Source organism: Ranitomeya imitator, chromosome 5 (assembly GCF_032444005.1).
Source record: "Ranitomeya imitator isolate aRanImi1 chromosome 5, aRanImi1.pri, whole genome shotgun sequence".
Lineage (NCBI taxonomy): Eukaryota > Metazoa > Chordata > Amphibia > Anura > Dendrobatidae > Ranitomeya > Ranitomeya imitator.
In genome coordinates this window covers 570,040,514-570,059,694 of record NC_091286.1, presented here as the reverse complement: position 1 = coordinate 570,059,694, position 19,181 = coordinate 570,040,514, and positions in this window count along the sequence as shown.

The window sequence follows — 19,181 nt, the reverse complement described above, 5'->3', positions numbered from 1 at the left end:
AAAGGTGGCTATTTTGAAGAACCTAGAATATAAGACAACAGTTCAGTTCTTTCACACTTTTTTGTTAAGTATATAATTCCACATGTGTTAGGCTACGTTCACATTAGCGTTACGCTAATGTGCGTCGCTGTTGCGTCGGGACGCGTGCGTTTTTTTTGTTTGCGTTTTTCGACATGTGCGTTGTTTTCGACGCTAGCGTCGGACGCACGAAAATGCAACAAGTTGCATTTTTTGTGCGTCCGATTTTCGTCAAAAAACGACGCACGCGTCGCAAAACGCAGCGTTTTTGCGCGCGTTTTTGGTGCGTCGCGCGTTGCGTCGCCGTTGCGTCGCCGACGCACCGGCGCGCAACACTAATGTGAACGTAGCCTTAATTCATAGTTTTGATGCCTTCAGTGTGAATGTACAATTTTCATAGTCATGAAAATACAGAAAAATCTTTAAATGAGAAGGTGTGTCCAAACTTTTGGTCTGTACTGTGCATAATGTATTTATTGGAACAATATTAATTTTTTATTTTTTTCTTTATTTAGGAATTTAAAACAAAATTTTTTACTTTTTTACATTGTTTCAAGAAGGGACATGACTATCTAGTGTCAGATTGCTGATTTGACACTTTGCAGAGCACTGTGTCAGATTAGCGATCTGACAGGTGCAGGAGGCCATCTTCGATCTGGGGGCCGGCAGGGAGGAGAACCTCGGAGACCCTCGGAAAAATGCTATTACATCGCGTTGTTCTGAGGGTCTCAGGGAAGCACGCCGCCTCCCTGCGCAATGCTTCCCTATGCCACCCGAATGCTGCGATCTTGTTTGATCACAGTGTTCTGAGGGTTAAAGTGCCAGGAGCGGTCCGTGACCGATCCTGGCAGTTAGTACCGGATGTCAGCTGTGATAATCAGCTGACACCCGGCCACGATCGACCGCGCTCCCCCGGTGAGCATGGCTGATCGCATTGGACGTACTATTCCATCCATGGGAATTAGGGCCCAAGTCAAATGGATGGAATAGTATGTCCAATGGTAGAAAGGGGTTAAGAAGGAGCACAGTATGTTAGGAGTCGAGTTTCCTCTGCTGCACAGGGGGAATCTCGATCCGTCTCCGATGCGGTCTCCCATTCTCCTCCAGCCGCAGTGGAGTCTGCTCAGCAGGGACGTCACTCCCAGTGTCTTGCTCGCTCTCACTCTGTACAGAGAGTTACTGCTGCTTCTTCAGCTCCTGCCATTAAAGTCAGTGCTGGTCAGCGGCGAGCGGACTTCCCTGGGACTAAGTCCTTGTTTGCGCTCACTGAGCATGCCCAGAGCAAGATCTCCCGTTGGAGATCGAGGATCATGTGCTCTGGCTCTGCAGCGCATTCCATTGGTCCTCTTGGCAGGCCCTGGAAGGGCAAAGTTTCTGTAGCCACTTCCTGTCCTGCAATTATATAAACTGCGCATGACCGCACGGCCATGCGCTAGTGTACATTTGAATACGTGTGTTTGTTGTGAGTGCAAGTGGTTCATTAAATACCCCTACCCTATTGTATGACTGTTCGCGTATGGTGTATGGCTGCTATTTAGCGCCCGAAAAATCACTCAACGTGTCACACACGTATCAGCGTCTATTGCTGTGACCGCCAGTGCGGCGCCACGCGCCAGTAGTGCGCTTCCTGACCCACGTCTGGGTGCTTAGTGGTGCACGCCAGCACGGCACAGTTCGCACTTCGGTGCTCTAATTATAAGATTTGCCTAACACCCTGTTGCGGTGTTGTGTCAGCAAGTGGTCTAATCGGACTTCAATCCTAGTTGGGGTTAAGTTCGCTGACTGCTTGCTCACCTTCTATGTGCGGTACCGCGATCCTGTGACGCAACAGGATCGCTTCCTTCACGTTGGGTGAAGTTTAACCCACGCGAGTATACTTATGAGTACCGCCATATAGTCCGTCATTACTCAGCAGCAGGTTCCATCTATGCACGGTGGACCCCGGGCTACGAACGCACCGTACACTATCAGTCTTATTATTTGGTGCGTTCTGCTAGCCCTAACATTACACTAGCGCCAGGGTCTGGCTAGTGATGACGGACAAACAGCAATCCCTGCGGTATATACAGCAGCTGGAGGGTAGGTTGGCGGCTCTCGAAAGCGCAACCTCAGCTGTGGATGTTACCGCAGTTGCTGTACAGGCTGCCAGCGTGGCTGCAGCAACTTTGTCCATTGCCACCCCTGTTCCGACATTTTCTCGCCTCCCGCTGCCAGAAAAATTTTCTGATAATAGCAAATTTTGTAGGGGATTCGTGAGTCAGTGCTCTATTCATCTCGAGCTTCTGGCTGCACGTTTCCCCACAGAGCGGGCTAAGGTGGGATTTATTGTGTCTCTATTGTCGGACAGGGCGTTGGAATGGGCTACGCCGCTGTTGGAGCGTGGCGATCATGTGGTGCAGAGTGCTCCTCTGTTTTTGAGCACTTTAAAACAGGTCTTTTTAGGACCTCAAGTCACCCATGACACTGCGCTCCAACTGCTGGCATTAACTCAGGGTGAGTCCTTGGTCAGTCATTTTGCTGTCCAATTCCGCACTTTAGCATCTGAGCTGGAATGGTCGGATAAAGCTCTTATCCCCATATTTTGGAGGGGCTTGGCTGACCATGTAAAGGACGCTCTGGCCACTAGGGAGATTCCTGCCACACTGGAGGAGTTAATAACAGTCTCCACTCGAATTGACCTCCGTTTTAACAAGCGGATTTTAGAGCGAGCCCAGTGTAGGCAGAGGTTTCGGCTGGCTCCTACTTTCGCCAAACCTCTGGAATCTCCGGTCCTGGTTCCTGAGTCACATGAGGCCAGGGAAGTGTCACAAGCGGGACCTAAGTCCCGGACCGCATGTGCACTCAGGGTCTGTCATGTTTGCCAGCAGTCTGGACATTTAGCCACCAGATGTCCTCAGCGGTCGAGGAAACGTCAGCGTCTAGTGGTCGTAGGTGGAGGTACACTAGACACGGCGACGTTTGCCTCTAAATTGTCCTTTAAGGGGACAATTACTATAGGCTCATTCTCCCACTCGGTAGAGCTCTGCGTGGATTCTGGGGCGGAGGGCAATTTTATGTCTTCTGCCTTCGCCCAACGCCACGCAATACCTCTGGTTATGCTAGCTCAACCTGTAACGGTACGAGTGGTGAATGGGTCGACTCTGCCCTCACAGATAACTCACCAGACCATCCCTTTTACTCTGTCCATGTCGCCATCTCATCAGGAGATTATTTCCCTGCTCGTCATTCCAGAGGGAATTGATGAAGTCCTGTTGGGAATACCTTGGCTACGGTACCACTTTCCTCATATCGAGTGGTCCTCAGGCAGAATTCTGGGATGGGGTGAATCTTGTGGGGGTAGGTGTCAGAGGGAGTGCGTTCAGGTAGCTACAACTGAGGTACCCGCAGATCTTTCCTCTCTCCCCAAGCTGTATTGGTCGTATGCAGACGTATTCTCCAAAAAGGCGGCGGAGACCCTTCCGCCCCATCGCCCCTATGACTGTCCTATTGACCTCTTGCCTGGTGCTGAGCCTCCCCGGGGTCGAGTCTATCCGCTATCTCTCCCGGAGACGGAGGCAATGTCACAGTACATCCAGGAAAATCTGGCAAGAGGGTTCATCAGGAAGTCAGTGTCACCTGCTGGGGCAGGGTTCTTCTTGGTGCAGAAGAAGAGTGGGGAATTGCGTCCATGCATAGACTACAGGGGTCTTAACGCCATCACCGTTAAGAATAAATACCCTTTGCCTTTGATATCTGAACTGTTCGATAGGCTTCGGGGAGCAAGGGTATTTACTTAATTAGATCTGCGGGGTGCTTACAACCTGATTCGCATCCGTGAGGGGGACGAATGGAAGACAGCTTTTAACACCAGGGATGGGCACTATGAATATCTGGTGATGCCCTTTGGGCTCTGTAATGCCCCAGCCGTTTTCCAAGACTTTGTGAACGATATCTTCCGGGATATGCTTTCCACCTCGGTCGTAGTCTATCTGGATGATATTCTCATCTACTCTCCAGATATTGACTCCCACCGGAGAGATGTTTGCAAAGTCTTCGACCTCCTACGGGCAAACTCCCTCTATGCCAAGTTGGAGAAATGTATGTTTGAGCAGGAGTCCTTACCTTTCCTAGGCTACATCATCTCAGCCCAGGGATTGGCTATGGATCCTGCCAAACTACAGGCTGTGATGGACTGGCAGGAACCCCATTCTCTTAAAGTGGTGCAGCGCTTTATGGGGTTCATCAATTATTATCGCCAGTTCATCCCGCATTTCTCAACTTTGGTAGCTCCCTTGGTTGCCCTCACCAAGAAGGGGGCGAATCCCCAATTGTTGTCTGAGGAGGTCTCCAAGGCTTTTATCTCTATAAAGTCACACTTCGCTAGCGCTCCCATTCTTCATCGCCCCGATGTTGATAAGCCATTTATCATGGAGGTGGATGCCTCTTCTGTTGGTGCTGGAGCAGTCCTCTTCCAAAAGGATGCTCAAGGTCGGAAGCATCCTTGCTTCTTTTTCTCCAAGACCTTCGCACCAGCAGAGAGGAATTATTCCATCGGGGACAGGGAGTTGCTAGCCATGAAGTTGGCTTTCTCGGAGTGGAGACATCTCTTGGAGGGAGCACGTTTTCCCTTCCAAGTCTTCACAGATCACAAAAATTTGGTGTATCTGCAGACAGCTCAGCGGTTGAATTCTCGCCAGGCCAGATGGTCCTTGTTCTTCTCCCGGTTTCATTTCACCCTCCATTTCCTTTCTGGGGAGAAGAACATTCGGGACGACGCTCTCTCTCGCTCCGTTGTGTCATCTGCGGAGGAGGAGGAGCCTCGGCTTATTGTCCCCACCGAGAGTTTGAGAACCGTGGCCCCGGTTTCGCTGGAGTCTGTGCCCCCGGGCAAGACTTTTGTTCCATCTAGTTTGCGACCGGAGATTCTCTCTTGGGCGCACTCGTCCAGGGTGGGTGGACATTTTGGTACTAAAAGGACATCAGAGTTACTGGCGAGGACATACTGGTGGCCGCATATGGCTCGTGATGTCGCGGAGTACGTTCGGGCGTGTGTCTCTTGCGCCAGGAACAAGACTCCTCGGCAACGGCCAGCTGGGTTGCTTTATCCTCTGCCCGTGGCTGACAGGCCCTGGGAGATGGTCGGGATGGACTTTGTGGTTGGCTTACCCAAGTCTCGTAATTGCACCATTATCTGGGTGATAACCGATCATTTTTCCAAAATGGTGCATTTGGTGCCTCTTCCACGGCTACCATCTGCACGGGCGTTGGCTGTCTTGTTTATCAAGCATATCTTTCGCTTACACGGTATGCCAGACAAAATTGTTAGTGACCGGGGTCCCCAGTTTGCGTCTCGATTCTGGAGGGAGCTATGTCGTCTACTCAGTATTGAGTTAAATCTCTCTTCGGCATATCATCCCGAGATGAATGGGTTGGTAGAAAGGGCCAACCAGACCTTGGTCCCATATCTGCGACATTTTGTTTCTGCCAGACAGGATGACTGGGCATCCTTGCTACCGTGGGCAGAGTTTGCACTTAACAATGCCGTAGCCGACTCTACTGGTCAGACTCCATTCCTCTTAAATTACGGCCAGCATCCGCGTGTTCCTGTGCCCATGCCTGTGTCTTCCGCTGATCCCAGGGTGGCAGACTGGGCTGTGGAGGCACGGGACATTTGGGATCGCACGCAGGATGCCATTCGGGCCTCCAAGGAGAGAATGAGGTCCTCCGCCGATGTTCATCGGCGCCCCGCTCCGACTTTTGCCCCTGGCGACTTGGTGTGGCTCTCCACCCGTAACATCAGGCTGCGAGTTGAGTCCACTAAGTTTGCTCCTCGCTACTTGGGTCCCTTCAAGGTTCTCGTACAGGTTAATCCTGTGGTCTACCGCCTGGCTCTTCCTCCACGCTTGGGTATCACCGACACCTTTCATGTGTCCCTCTTGAAACCCGTATATATGTCCCGGTTTTCCGAGTCATCTGCCGGGACATCGGGTTCGTCTACGGACGATTACGAGGTGAACGCTATTTTGGGGTGCAAGGTGGTACGCGGCAAAAAGTTTTATTTGGTAGATTGGAAGGGTTATGGTCCAGAGGACAGGTCTTGGGAGCCTGCTGAAAACATTCGAGCCCCACAGCTCATTGCTGCCTTCGAGCGTAGCGAGGTCCAAGGAGGGGGGGCCCTAGGAGGGGGGGTAATGTTAGGAGTCGAGTTTCCTCTGCTGCACAGGGGGAATCTCGATCCGTCTCCGATGCGGTCTCCCATTCTCCTCCAGCCGCAGTGGAGTCTGCTCAGCAGGGACGTCGCTCCCAGTGTCTTGCTCGCTCTCACTCTGTACAGAGAGTTACTGCTGCTTCTTCAGCTCCTGCCATTAAAGTCAGTGCTGGTCAGCGGCGAGCGGACTTCCCTGGGACTAAGTCCTTGTTTGCGCACACTGAGCATGCCCAGAGCAAGATCTCCCGTTGGAGATCGAGGATCATGTGCTCTGGCTCTGCAGCGCATTCCATTGGTCCTCTTGGCAGGCCCTGGAAGGGCAAAGTTTCTGTGGCCACTTCCTGTCCTGCAATTATATAAACTGCGCATGACCGCACGGCCATGCGCTAGTGTACATTTGAATACGTGTGTTTGTTGTGAGTGCAAGTCGTTCATTAAATACCCCTACTGTCATGATCCCAATGGCAGGGGATCACAAAAGGACAAGCACAAAAACAAAACAAGCTCTAGGGTGATGGAACCTGAGCTGACCGCGATCCTGAACCTAAACACACAACTAGCAATAGCCGGGGAACGTGCCTACGATGATTCCTAGACGTCTCGCGCCAGCCGAAGGATTAACTTCCCCTATAAGAAGAAACACAGACCTCACTTGCCTCCAGAGAAACACCCCACAGAAATAGCAGCCCCCCACATGTAATAACGGTGAAATGAGAGGAAAGCACATACGTAGTTATGAAAATAGAATCAGCAAAAATGAGGCCCGCTAAAGCTAGATAGCAGAGGATACAAAAGTGAACTGCGCGGTCAGCGAAAAATCCTTCAAAAAAACATCCTGAAATTACTTAAACTCATGTGCCAACTCATGGAACATGAGGAGTAATTTCAGCCCACTAGAGCAACCAGCAGCAAGGAATCACATATCTGCAAGCTGGACTAAGACAAAAATTGAGCAAAACGTGGAACAGGAAAATCAAAACTTAGCTTGTCCTGAAGATAACAGACGCAGGGAGCAGAGGTAAAAAGACACGCTGATTACATTGATAGCCGGCGAGGAAATGACAAAAAAGCCAGGTTAAATAGGAAACACCCATAACCTGATGGAACAGGTGGACACCAGAGACCGCAGAGAACACAAGTCACCCAGTACCATCAGTAACCACCAGAGGGAGCCCAAAAACAGAACTCACAACAGTACCCCCCCCTTGAGGAGGGGTCACCGAACCCTCACGTGAACCACCAGGGCGACCAGGATGAGCCCTATGAAAAGCACGGACCAAATCGGCAGCATGAACATCAAAGGCAATCACCCAAGAATTATCCTCCTGACCATAACCCTTCCACTTGACCAAATACTGGAGTTTCCGTCTGGAAACACGAGAATCCAAGATCTTCTCCACAACATACTCCAATTCACCCTCCACCAGCACCGGAGCAGGAGGCTCAAGCGAAGGAACGACAGGTACCTCATACTTCCGCAACAACGACCGATGGAACACATTATGAATAGCAAACGATGCCGGGAGATCCAAACGAAATGACACAGGGTTAAGAATTTCCAAGATCCTATAGGGACCGATGAACCGAGGCTTGAACTTAGGAGAAGAGACCTTCATAGGAACAAAACGAGAAGACAACCACACCAAGTCCCCAACAAGAAGTCGAGGACCCACGCGGCGACGGCGATTAGCAAACTGCTGAGCCCTCTCCTGGGACAACTTCAAATTGTCCACCATATGACTCCAAATCCGATGCAACCTATCCACCACCATGTCCACTCCAGGACAATCAGGAGGCTCCACCTGACCAGAGGAAAAACGAGGATGAAACCCCGAATTACAAAAGAAAGGAGAAACCAAGGTAGCAGAACTAGCCCGATTATTAAGGGCAAACTCAGCAAGCGGCAAAAAGGAAACCCAGTCATCTTGATCAGCAGAAACAAAACACCTTAAATAAGTTTCTAAAGTCTGATTAGTTCGTTCCGTCTGGCCATTCGTCTGGGGATGGAATGCAGACGAAAAGGACAAATCCATGCCCATCTTAGCACAGAACGTCCGCCAAAATCTAGACACAAACTGGGATCCCCTGTCAGAAACGATGTTCTCCGGAATGCCATGCAAACGGACCATGTTTTGAAAAAACAGAGGGACCAACTCAGAGGAGGAAGGTAACTTAGGCAAGGGTACCAGATGAACCATCTTAGAAAAGCGGTCACACACAACCCATATGACGGACATTTTTTGAGAGACAGGGAGATCCGAAATAAAGTCCATGGAAATGTGCGTCCAAGGCCTCTTCGGGATAGGCAAAGGTATCAACAATCCACTGGCCCGAGAACAGCAAGGCTTAGCCCGAGCGCAAACTCCACAAGACTGCACGAAAGAACGCACATCCCTCGACAAGGAAGGCCACCAAAAAGACCTGGCCACCAAGTCTCTAGTACCAAATATTCCAGGATGACCTGCCAACACAGAAGAATGGACCTCGGAGATGACTCTACTGGTCCAATTATCCGGAACAAACAGTCTTTCCGGCGGACAACGATCAGGTCTATCCGCCTGAAACTCCTGCAAAGCACGTCGCAAGTCTGGGGAGACAGCCGACAAAATCACCCCATCCCTAAGGATACCAGTGGGCTCAGAATTTCCAGGGGAGTCAGGCACAAAACTCCTAGAAAGAGCATCCGCCTTCACATTCTTTGAACCTGGCAGGTATGAAACCACAAAATTGAAACGGGAGAAAAACAGTGACCAACGAGCCTGTCTAGGATTCAGACGCTTGGCAGACTCAAGGTACATCAGATTTTTGTGATCAGTCAAGACCACCACACGATGTCTAGCACCCTCAGCCAATGACGCCACTCCTCAAATGCCCACTTCATGGCCAAAAGCTCCCGATTACCAACATCATAATTCCGTTCAGCGGGCGAAAATATTCTAGAAAAGAACGCACATGGCTTCATCACTGAGCCATCGGAGCTTCTCTGTGACAAAACCGCCCCCGCTCCGATCTCGGAAGCATCAACCTCAACCTGAAAAGGAAGCGACGTATCTGGCTGACGCAACACAGGAGCAGAAGAAAACCGGCGCTTAAGTTCCTGAAAGGCCTCCACAGCCGCAGGAGACCAATCAGTAACATCAGCACCCTTTTTAGTCAAATCCGTCAAAGGCTTAACAACACTAGAAAAATTAGTTATGAAGCGACGATAAAAATTAGCAAAGCCCAAGAACTTCTGTAGACTCTTAAGAGATGTAGGCTGCGTCCAGTCACAAATAGCCTGAACCTTGACGGGATCCATCTCAATAGTAGAAGGGGAAAAAATATACCCCAAAAAAGAAATCTTCTGGACTCCAAAGAGACATTTAGAACCCTTTACAAACAAAGAATTGGCCCGCAGGACCTGAAACACCTTCCTGACCTGCTGAACATGAGACTCCCAGTCATCAGAAAAAACCAAAACATCATCCAAATACACGATAATAAATTTATCCAGATATTCACGGAAAATATCGTGCATAAAAGACTGGAAGACAGAAGGAGCATTAGAAAGTCCAAAAGGCATCACCAAATACTCGAAATGGCCCTCAGGCGTATTAAATGCGGTTTTCCACTCATCACCCTGCCTTATCCGCACAAGATTATACGCACCCCGAAGATCAATCTTAGTGAACCATTTAGCCCCCTTAATGCGAGCGAACAAATCAGTCAACAATGGCAAAGGATACTGATATTTGACTGTAATCTTATTCAAAAGACGATAATCTATGCAAGGCCTCAAGGAACCATCTTTTTTGGCCACAAAAAAAAAACCTGCTCCCAAAGGGGACGAAGATGGACGGATATGTCCCTTTTCCAAGGACTCCTTAACATAATTCCGCATAGCAGTATGCTCTGGCACTGACAGATTGAACAAACAACCTTTAGGGAATTTACTGCCAGGAATCAAATCTATAGCACAATCGCAATCCCTGTGAGGAGGAAGCGAACTGAGCTTAGGCTCCTCAAAAACCTCCCGATAATCAGACAAAAATACCGGAACCTCAGAAGGAGTAGATGAAGCGATAGAAATCGGAGATGCATCATCATGAACCCCCTGACATCCCCAGCTTAACACAGACATTGTTTTCCAGTCCAGGACTGGGTTATGAGTTTGTAACCATGGCAGACCAAGCACTAAGACATCATGTAAATTATACAGTACCAGGAAGCGAATCACCTCCTGATGAACGGGAGTCATACGCATGGTCACTTGTGTCCAGTACTGAGGTTTATTCATAGCCAAAGGTGTAGAGTCAATTCCTTTCAAACGAATAGGAACTTCCAGAGGTTCCAGGCTAAACCCACAGCGATTGGCAAATGACCAATCCATAAGACTCAGGGCAGCGCCTGAATCCACATAGGCATCGACGGAAATGGATGATAATGAACAAATCAGCGTCACAGACAGAATGAACTTAGACTGTAAAGTACCAATGGCAACAGACTTATCAACCTTTTTTGTGCGTTTAGAGCATGCTGATATAACATGAGCTGAATCACCACAATAAAAACACAATCCATTTTTCCGCCTATAATTTTGCCGTTCACTTCTGGACTGAATTCTATCACATTGCATTATCTCAGGTGCCTGTTCAGAAGACACCGCCAAATGGTGCACAGGTTTGCACTCCCGTAAACGCCGATCAATCTGAATAGCCATAGTCATGGACTCATTCAGACCTGTAGGTGCCGGGAACCCCACCATAACATCTTAAATGGCCTCAGAAAGGTCATCTCTGAATTTTGCAGCCAGAGCGCACTCATTCCACTGAGTAAGCACCGACCATTTCCGAAATTTCTGACAATATATTTCTGCTTCATCTTGCCTCTGAGAGAGAGCCAATAAAGCTTTTTCAGCCTGAATCTCTAGGTTAGGTTTCTCATAGAGCAAACCCAATGCCAGAAAAAACGCATCCACATTGAGCAACGCAGGATCCCCTGGTGCCAATGCAAATGCCCAATTCTGAGGGTCACCCCGCAGGAAAGATATAACAATCTTGACCTGCTGAGCAGGGTCTCCAGAGGAGCGAGATTTCAAGGAAAGAAACAACTTGCAATTGTTCCTAAAATTCAGAAAACTAGATCTATCTCCAGAAAAAAACTCTGGGACAGGAATTCTAGGTTCAGACATAGGCGTATGTACAACAAAATCTTGTATATTTTGAACCTTAGCAGCAAAATTATTCAGGCTGGAAGCCAAACTCTGGACGTCCATGATAAACAGCTGAGGTCAGAGCCATTCAAGGATTAAGAGGAGGAAAGAAGCAGTCAAGCTGCAATTAAGGCTAGGCAGCAAACACTGAGGAGGGAAAAAAAAACAAAAAACTTCCTCAGACTACTTTTCCTCCTACTTCAGCCAAAACGATGACCAATTTTTTATGGCCGGCTATACTGCCATGATCCCAATGGCAGGGGATCACAAAAGGACAAGCACAAAAACAAAACAAGCTCTAGGGTGATGGAACCTGAGCTGACCGCGATCCTGAACCTAAACACACAACTAGCAATAGCCGGGGAACGTGCCTACGATGATTCCTAAACGTCTCGCGCCAGCCGAAGGATTAACTTCCCCTATAAGAAGAAACACAGACCTCACTTGCCTCCAGAGAAACACCCCACAGAAATAGCAGCCCCCCACATGTAATAACGGTGAAATGAGAGGAAAGCACATACGTAGTTATGAAAATAGAATCAGCAAAAATGAGGCCCGCTAAAGCTAGACAGCAGAGGATACAAAAGTGAACTGCGCGGTCAGCGAAAAACCCTTCAAAAAACCATCCTGAAATTACTTAAACTCATGTGCCAACTCATGGAACATGAGGAGTAATTTCAGCCCACTAGAGCAACCAGCAGCAAGGAATCACATATCTGCAAGCTGGACTAAGACAAAAATTAAGCAAAACGTGGAACAGGAAAATCAAAACTTAGCTTGTCCTGAAGATAACAGACGCAGGGAGAAGAGGTAAAAAGACACGCTGATTACATTGATAGCCGGCGAGGAAATGACAAAAAAGCCAGGTTAAATAGGAAACACCCATAACCTGATGGAACAGGTGGACACCAGAGACCGCAGAGAACACAAGTCACCCAGTACCATCAGTAACCACCAGAGGGAGCCCAAAAACAGAACTCACAACACCCTACCCTATTGTATGACTGTTCGCGTATGGTGTATGGCTGCTATCTAGCGCCCGACAAATCACTCAACGTGTCACACACGTATCAGCGTCTATTGCTGTGACCGCCAGTGCGGCGCCACGCGCCAGTAGTGCGCTTCCTGACCCACGTCTGGGTGCTTAGTGGTGCCTGCCAGCACGGCACAGTTCGCACTTCGGTGCTCTAATTATAAGATTTGCCTAACACACCCTGTTGCGGTGTTGTGTCAGCAAGTGGTCTAATCGGACTTCAATCCTAGTTGGGGTTAAGTTCGCTGACTGCTTGCTCGCCTTCTATGTGCGGTACCGCGATCCTGTGACGCAACAGGATCGCTTCCTTCACGTTGGATGAAGTTTAACCCACGCGAGTATACTTATGAGTACCGCCATATAGTCCGTCATTACTCAGCAGCAGGTTCCATCTCTGCACGGTGGACCCCGGGCTACGAACGCACCGTACACTATCAGTCTTATTATTTGGTGCGTTCCGCTAGCCCTAACACAGTATGTCTGTGCCTGGGGTGTTACTGTGAGGAGGGTGGGGCTTATATAGAGGATGTTAGTCTCTGTCTTATCTCTCTCTCCCTCTTTCTCTCAAATGAAGAACTGGAGTTCACATGTCTGCAGTGTCAGGGAGAATAAAAATTGTGTTATCACCTCACATTACAGATGATAGGAGCACATTCACCTCAGACATCATGCACTAGTGTATTAGTACCGTCAACATGATATATTTGATCAATATTACCTCAGAAATTCATGTAGCCACCATGTCCTCTCATGTGTCTGCTACAACTTACCTCACACACTGAAGAGGCCGCTCCTGTGTGATCTCCCTGCAGACATGGCTGATATATGACACATTACTGCTGTATTATACAGATTCTTCGTTAGTTCTGGGTGCTGGTGACTATATAATAAGGGATGTAAGCAGATAACTGCCATTACCGTATAATAATGGGAGGACAGAGCATGGAAACATACAGTGTCTGCAGGGGCAAGACATGTGCAAGAAATATGTTTTGGGCCCCCTTCCTTTTACGGCGACCAAGCTACATATATATATTTTTTTTTTCCAGTCACCTCTCATTATATACAGTACAGTCCAAAAGTTTGGACACACCTTCTCATTTAAAGATGTTTCTGTATTTTCATGACTATGAAAATTGTAAATTCACACTGAAGGCATCAAAACTATGTGGAATTATATACTTAACAAAAAACTGTGAAACAACTGAAAATATGTCTTATATTCTAGGTTTTTCAATGCATCCACCTTTTGCTTTGATGACTGCTTTGCATACTCTGACGAAGGATTTTCTATCCGAAACGCGCGTCGGGGCGCGTGTCTGCCCTACACTACCATGACTACACAGGTAATTAGCGTCTATTATAACTAGTCTTACCTGACTGTTGGATGATTATTTTCCTATTTGTACCGTGATCTCCTATTCTGCAGCACGGGGATATTTCTTTTGATTGTTATTAATACTCTTTTCATGGTCTGGTAATCTACTATGATTTCCACATTCTCTGAGCACATGCACTTGTAAGGAGGTTGCTTTCCCTGCTCCTTACCTGGAACCACTTAGTCAGACAGCTGGGTTGTCGAGGGGAAGACTTTCTTCCCTGGACAGAAAGGACCATCTGACGGCTGGGGCACAGAGGAAGAGATGGGGGTGTGGTCAGAAAAGTGCGGGAGAGCAGAGCGCGCGAGACAGAGGGGACAGCGTGCCAGAGAGAAAGCAGGCTGCAGTGCCGCGCTCCCCATGACAGAGTGCTCTCCGTGAGAGCACTAAGGCTGGAGTGAGAGTGGGGACTTGGAAGCCTCCATAATCTGAGACTATGTATCCCCTTACAGTGACCTGAGCGCGCAGCCCTGGTTACTGCACTGACAAGCCAGGACCCCTGAGTGTGACTAAGGAAACTGCTCAGTGTGTGTGTGTTCGTGCTGCAGAAAGAGACTGTCGGCCTGATATCCAGAGACTCGCAGCAGAGTGGCTGTGTGACTTCCTGCTTCCAGCTGCACAGGGAGAACAGGCTGCAGAGGCTTAACCCCGTAGTTTCCAGTTTCCAGGAGACAGAGAAGAAACTTCTATCCCCTGGTCTCTGCTGTATCAGTACAGAGACTGTGATTCCTGGTACAGAGACTTAACAGTGCAGAGCCCCTGATTCCTGGCTGTGCTGTAAAAGCTAAAGACTCAGAGCCTGTGCATACCACATTAACTCCCGAAACCCCAGGCAGCAGGCTCCTAGAGACTACTCAGCCCACGGACAACAGAGGGACGACAAGTGCCACTGTTTCTCGGCGCTTACGTTGGAGAAGACGACCCTTCAAGCAAGTCCTCATCAGACTGATAAGTGTTTTTTTCTCAAGAAATCTTGCTTATTCCTGTTACATCGTTTGACTCCCATATTTGTGCAGTTTTATTGCTAGTTATTTCCCACTGCTTCCTCCCTGCGAGGAGAACCTGATTCCTGTTAATAAACTCCTCAACTGTTGGTCTGTCTGTTCAATGGTGACATACTCAACCCTGTACTCTATTACACACTTTATTTACACTGGCCTGTTACATACATGAGATCATATGTGAATTACATGGTTCTATTTATCTATTACATCTGTGGTCTTTTGCCGTACTGACTTTTATTATACATACTCTTTCACCTGGTATCTTTTTTTGCACATTGTGTGCAGTTTTTGGGATGGTTATATATTTAATATCTATTGGTGTTATTTTCATTTACTCCCTTCAATGTGATTGTTTTACCATTAATATTTATTAATGTCAGTTTGCTATTTTTCTTTTTGTGGTCATCTTTTTTGTTATTGGCAGATTAACACTGTTGTTTACTACCTGTCATCACTGATTTATCTCCTTATTTGTCCTTAATAAACATTTTTTGATACTTTATCCACATATTGGTGCTTACTTTTGCATTAGACCATTTAGTTCGTTTTTTTCTTCTTTGTGTACATCTATTCTCCGAATGGTCTGCCATTCACTCTAAAACTAAGCTAGACATCACATTATGGTCATCACTTGATGGGTACTTACATTTTTCCATATGGTTGTTTTAGCTTTATTCAGTGTGTAATTTTTCCATGCTCTGAGTTTCTTAGATATTATTCTCAGTTGGAGGTTTGCCAAGATTCGTCCCTTAATGCTTTTTGCAGGGGCATCTACTTTATACCACAGTGGTTTATTTAAAAAAATGTAAAAATGGCTAAAAATGTCATATTTGGCTTGGAATTTATAACCTGTCACAGCTTTGTGGTTTAGGAGTCAGGTGGAAGTTGCAGACAAGTTAAGATGGACTTATTTTAAATAATAGAGGATGTAAAACCTCAGAGTGGTGAACAGGCTCGGTTTTGGCACTATTATGATATCACTATGTACGCTATTATGATATTATTTATGTGCACTGCTATGATATTATTATGTGTGTGCACTCATATGATAACACTATGTGCATTATTATGATATCACTATGTGCATTATTATCAGGGCCGGTTTTAGACAAAGTGAGGCCCTGGGCAAAAGTTTAAAGTGGAGCCCCAAATGCTCACATATCGCACCATCAGACAGAACCATTTCTGTTGTATTTACAAGCGCTAAGTTCAGGACACTAAAAGAACTTGATCGACAATATTAAAGTCATTCGATGCTTGTTTCCCGGCCCCTTTAGGGTCTGTGCACACGTTCAGTAATTGGCAGCGCTTTGGACGCAGCACATGTCCACTGCGTCCAAAGCGTTGCTATCTAATGAACGCAGGTGAATCCGCACGTCATTGAACCGTACGGAATCACCACGTCCCATACATTGTACGGGTGAAATTTATCTTGCGGAGACATCTCCGTCTCCATGGGTGAGCTGCGGGCGTCTGTGCATGCACAGTGGGCATGGGATTTCTTAAAATCCCATCCACTATGCTGTAACATCTGTCAAACCCTGCATCGTTTACTGACCGTGTACACCTACCCTTACTCCGGCTGAGGAAGAATGATTGGTACAGATAGTCCTCAATACAGTACAATGCAGGTCCCATATAGTACATATAGTAAAATGCACTCCCCATGGTCATTCGTAAAGTATACTGCAGCACCCCTCTATGAGTATACTGCAGCCCCCCTCAGAGTATACTGCAGCCCCCTCAGAGTATAATGCAGCCCCCTCAGAGTATAAGAGTATAATAAAGCCCCATACACACAGTATAATGCACACCCCACAAACACACACAGTATAGTGCGGCCCCCTTCACACACAGTGTAATGCAGCCCCCCCACACACAGTATATTGCAGCCCCCCAGAGTATAGTGCAGCCGCACACACAGTATAATGCAGACTCCATGCCCACACAGTATAATTCAGCCCCCCGAAGCACACAGAGTATAGTGCAGCCCCCCACACAGTATAATGCAGCCCCCACACACACAGTGTAACACAACCCTCCACACACAGTATAATGCAGCCCCCCAGAGTATAAAGCAACCCACTCAGAGTATAATGCAGCCCTACACACAGTATAATTCAGCCCCCTACAAACACACACACAGTATAGTGCAGCCCCCACACACACTCAGTATAATCTAACCCCTCCACACGCACAGTGTAATGCAGCTCCCCCAACACACAGTATAGTGCAGCCCCCACACACAGCTGTTCTGAATTCTGCAGAGCATCTCAGCTCCTTTGCTAAAATATGCTGAGTCACAGGCAGTGAAGGAGTGTCACATGAAGCTCTTTCCTTCATCACTGCTTTCAACTTCATCAGCATCTACAATGCCTATAAGTTGAATGTGAGATGTGGGGAGGGGCAGTGCCGAGCCCCTCTGGCTCAGGGATCCCATAGCGGCTACTGGCTGGGAGCCCTAGGCGGCTGCCTGGTTTGCCTGCCCTTAATGCGGCCCTGATTATTATGATATCACTATGTGCACTATTATGATATGAATATGTGCATTATTATGCTGACACTATGTGCACTCCTGTGATATCACTATGTACACTATTATGATATCACTATGTGCAGTATTATGATATCACTATGTGCATTATTATGATATCACTATGTGCACTATTATGATATCACTATGTGCACTATTATGATATCGCATTTTGCACTATTATGATATCACTATTTGCACATTATGTGGAGTATCTCTGCTGTGATATTACTGTATGCATTGTTATTTTACGGTGTACTTGAAACAACGACGTGCCTCTTCCCTGTATTTAGACACTGATGTGCACATTGACCCTGGCCTGGCACACTACTATCATTACTATTCTCATTTCCCTGTAATGTTGCATTAATATAGATGTTTGTTTTGTTTGTTTTTTTCTGTGTAATTACTGTGCATTATCACTTTCTAATTCTGTACATCATTCCTGAACTGTGACATACTATGTGTCTTATCTTTGTGTTGTCACATTATATGTACACAGTATGTGTTTATTGTGACATAACTATAGGTCTCTGTTCACATGTCCATTTGTGATATTCTGTTTGTTCCATTTAAGAAACAGATAAACTGAATTAGTAATCCACTGTATCAGTTATACAATACATACGATAACATAGCTCTTGACAGAGGAGGAAGCAAAAGAGAATATACAGACATTACAGCATGGGATCGCAGCTACTGCTTTCTGTGCGGTAAAACATCTCCATGTCCGTTTTTAACCTCTTAAGGACCAAGGGTATTTCCGTTATTGCATTTCAGTTTTTGCTCCCATTCTTCCCAGAGCCATAACTTTGAAATTTTCCTGTCAATTTGGCCATGTGAGGGCTTGTCTTTAGGCGGGGTAAGTTGTACATCACCATTGATTTTACCATACAATGTACGGGAAACAAATTCCAAGTGCGGTGAAATTGCAAAGAAAGTGCAATTCCACAATTGTTTTTTTTTTTTACCATGTTCATTAAATGCTAAAATTGACTTGACACTATGATTCCCAATGTCATTACGAGTTCGTAGACACCAAACATATCTAAGTTCTTTTATATTTAGGATCCAAGAAGTATTGTTTCTCCTTGCAGAGAGTGACATGTTAAGCATGTCGAGATGAGGAGACTTTAAGCCGCAATGCTCCTCTGGGAAATATGCAAATTGTCTCTTCAGAGAGTAAGAGGACTAGAACTCTAGTGCCACCTTAAAGGGTCGACATTGACTGTTAGGATTGCTACTTCCAATAGGTGGCACTAGAGTTCTGGTCCTCTTCCTCTCTGAAGAAACAATTTGCATTCTTTTATATTTAAGCGGTGGAAAAAAAATCCAAAGTTTAAAAAAAAAAAGTCACTATTTTCCGAGCCCTGTAGCGTCTTTAGTTTTCGGGATCTGGGGTTGGGTGAGGGCTTATTTTTTGGGCGTAGAGCTGACGTTTTTATTGATACCATTTTGGAGTAGGTAAGAACTTTTGATCACCCGTTATTGCATTGTATTGCAATGTTGCAGCGACCAAAAAAACGTAATTCTGCAGTCTTGATTTTTTTTCCCATTACGCAGTTTACCAATCGGATTAATTCTTTTTATATCTTGATAAATCCAGCGATTCTCAATGTGGCGATGTAAAATGTGTGTATTTTTAATTTTTTATTAATTGTTTTATTTTGAATTAGGCAAATGAGGGATGATTTGAACGGGGCAGCACTCATAGCAGTCAGGCAGTGGCAACCATAGGGGTCTCCTGCAAAATCCCGGGTTGTCATGCCAACCCATCAGCGACCCACAATCATGTGACATGGGCGCCAATGTGTGGCGCTAAGACGTGCTTCTGGT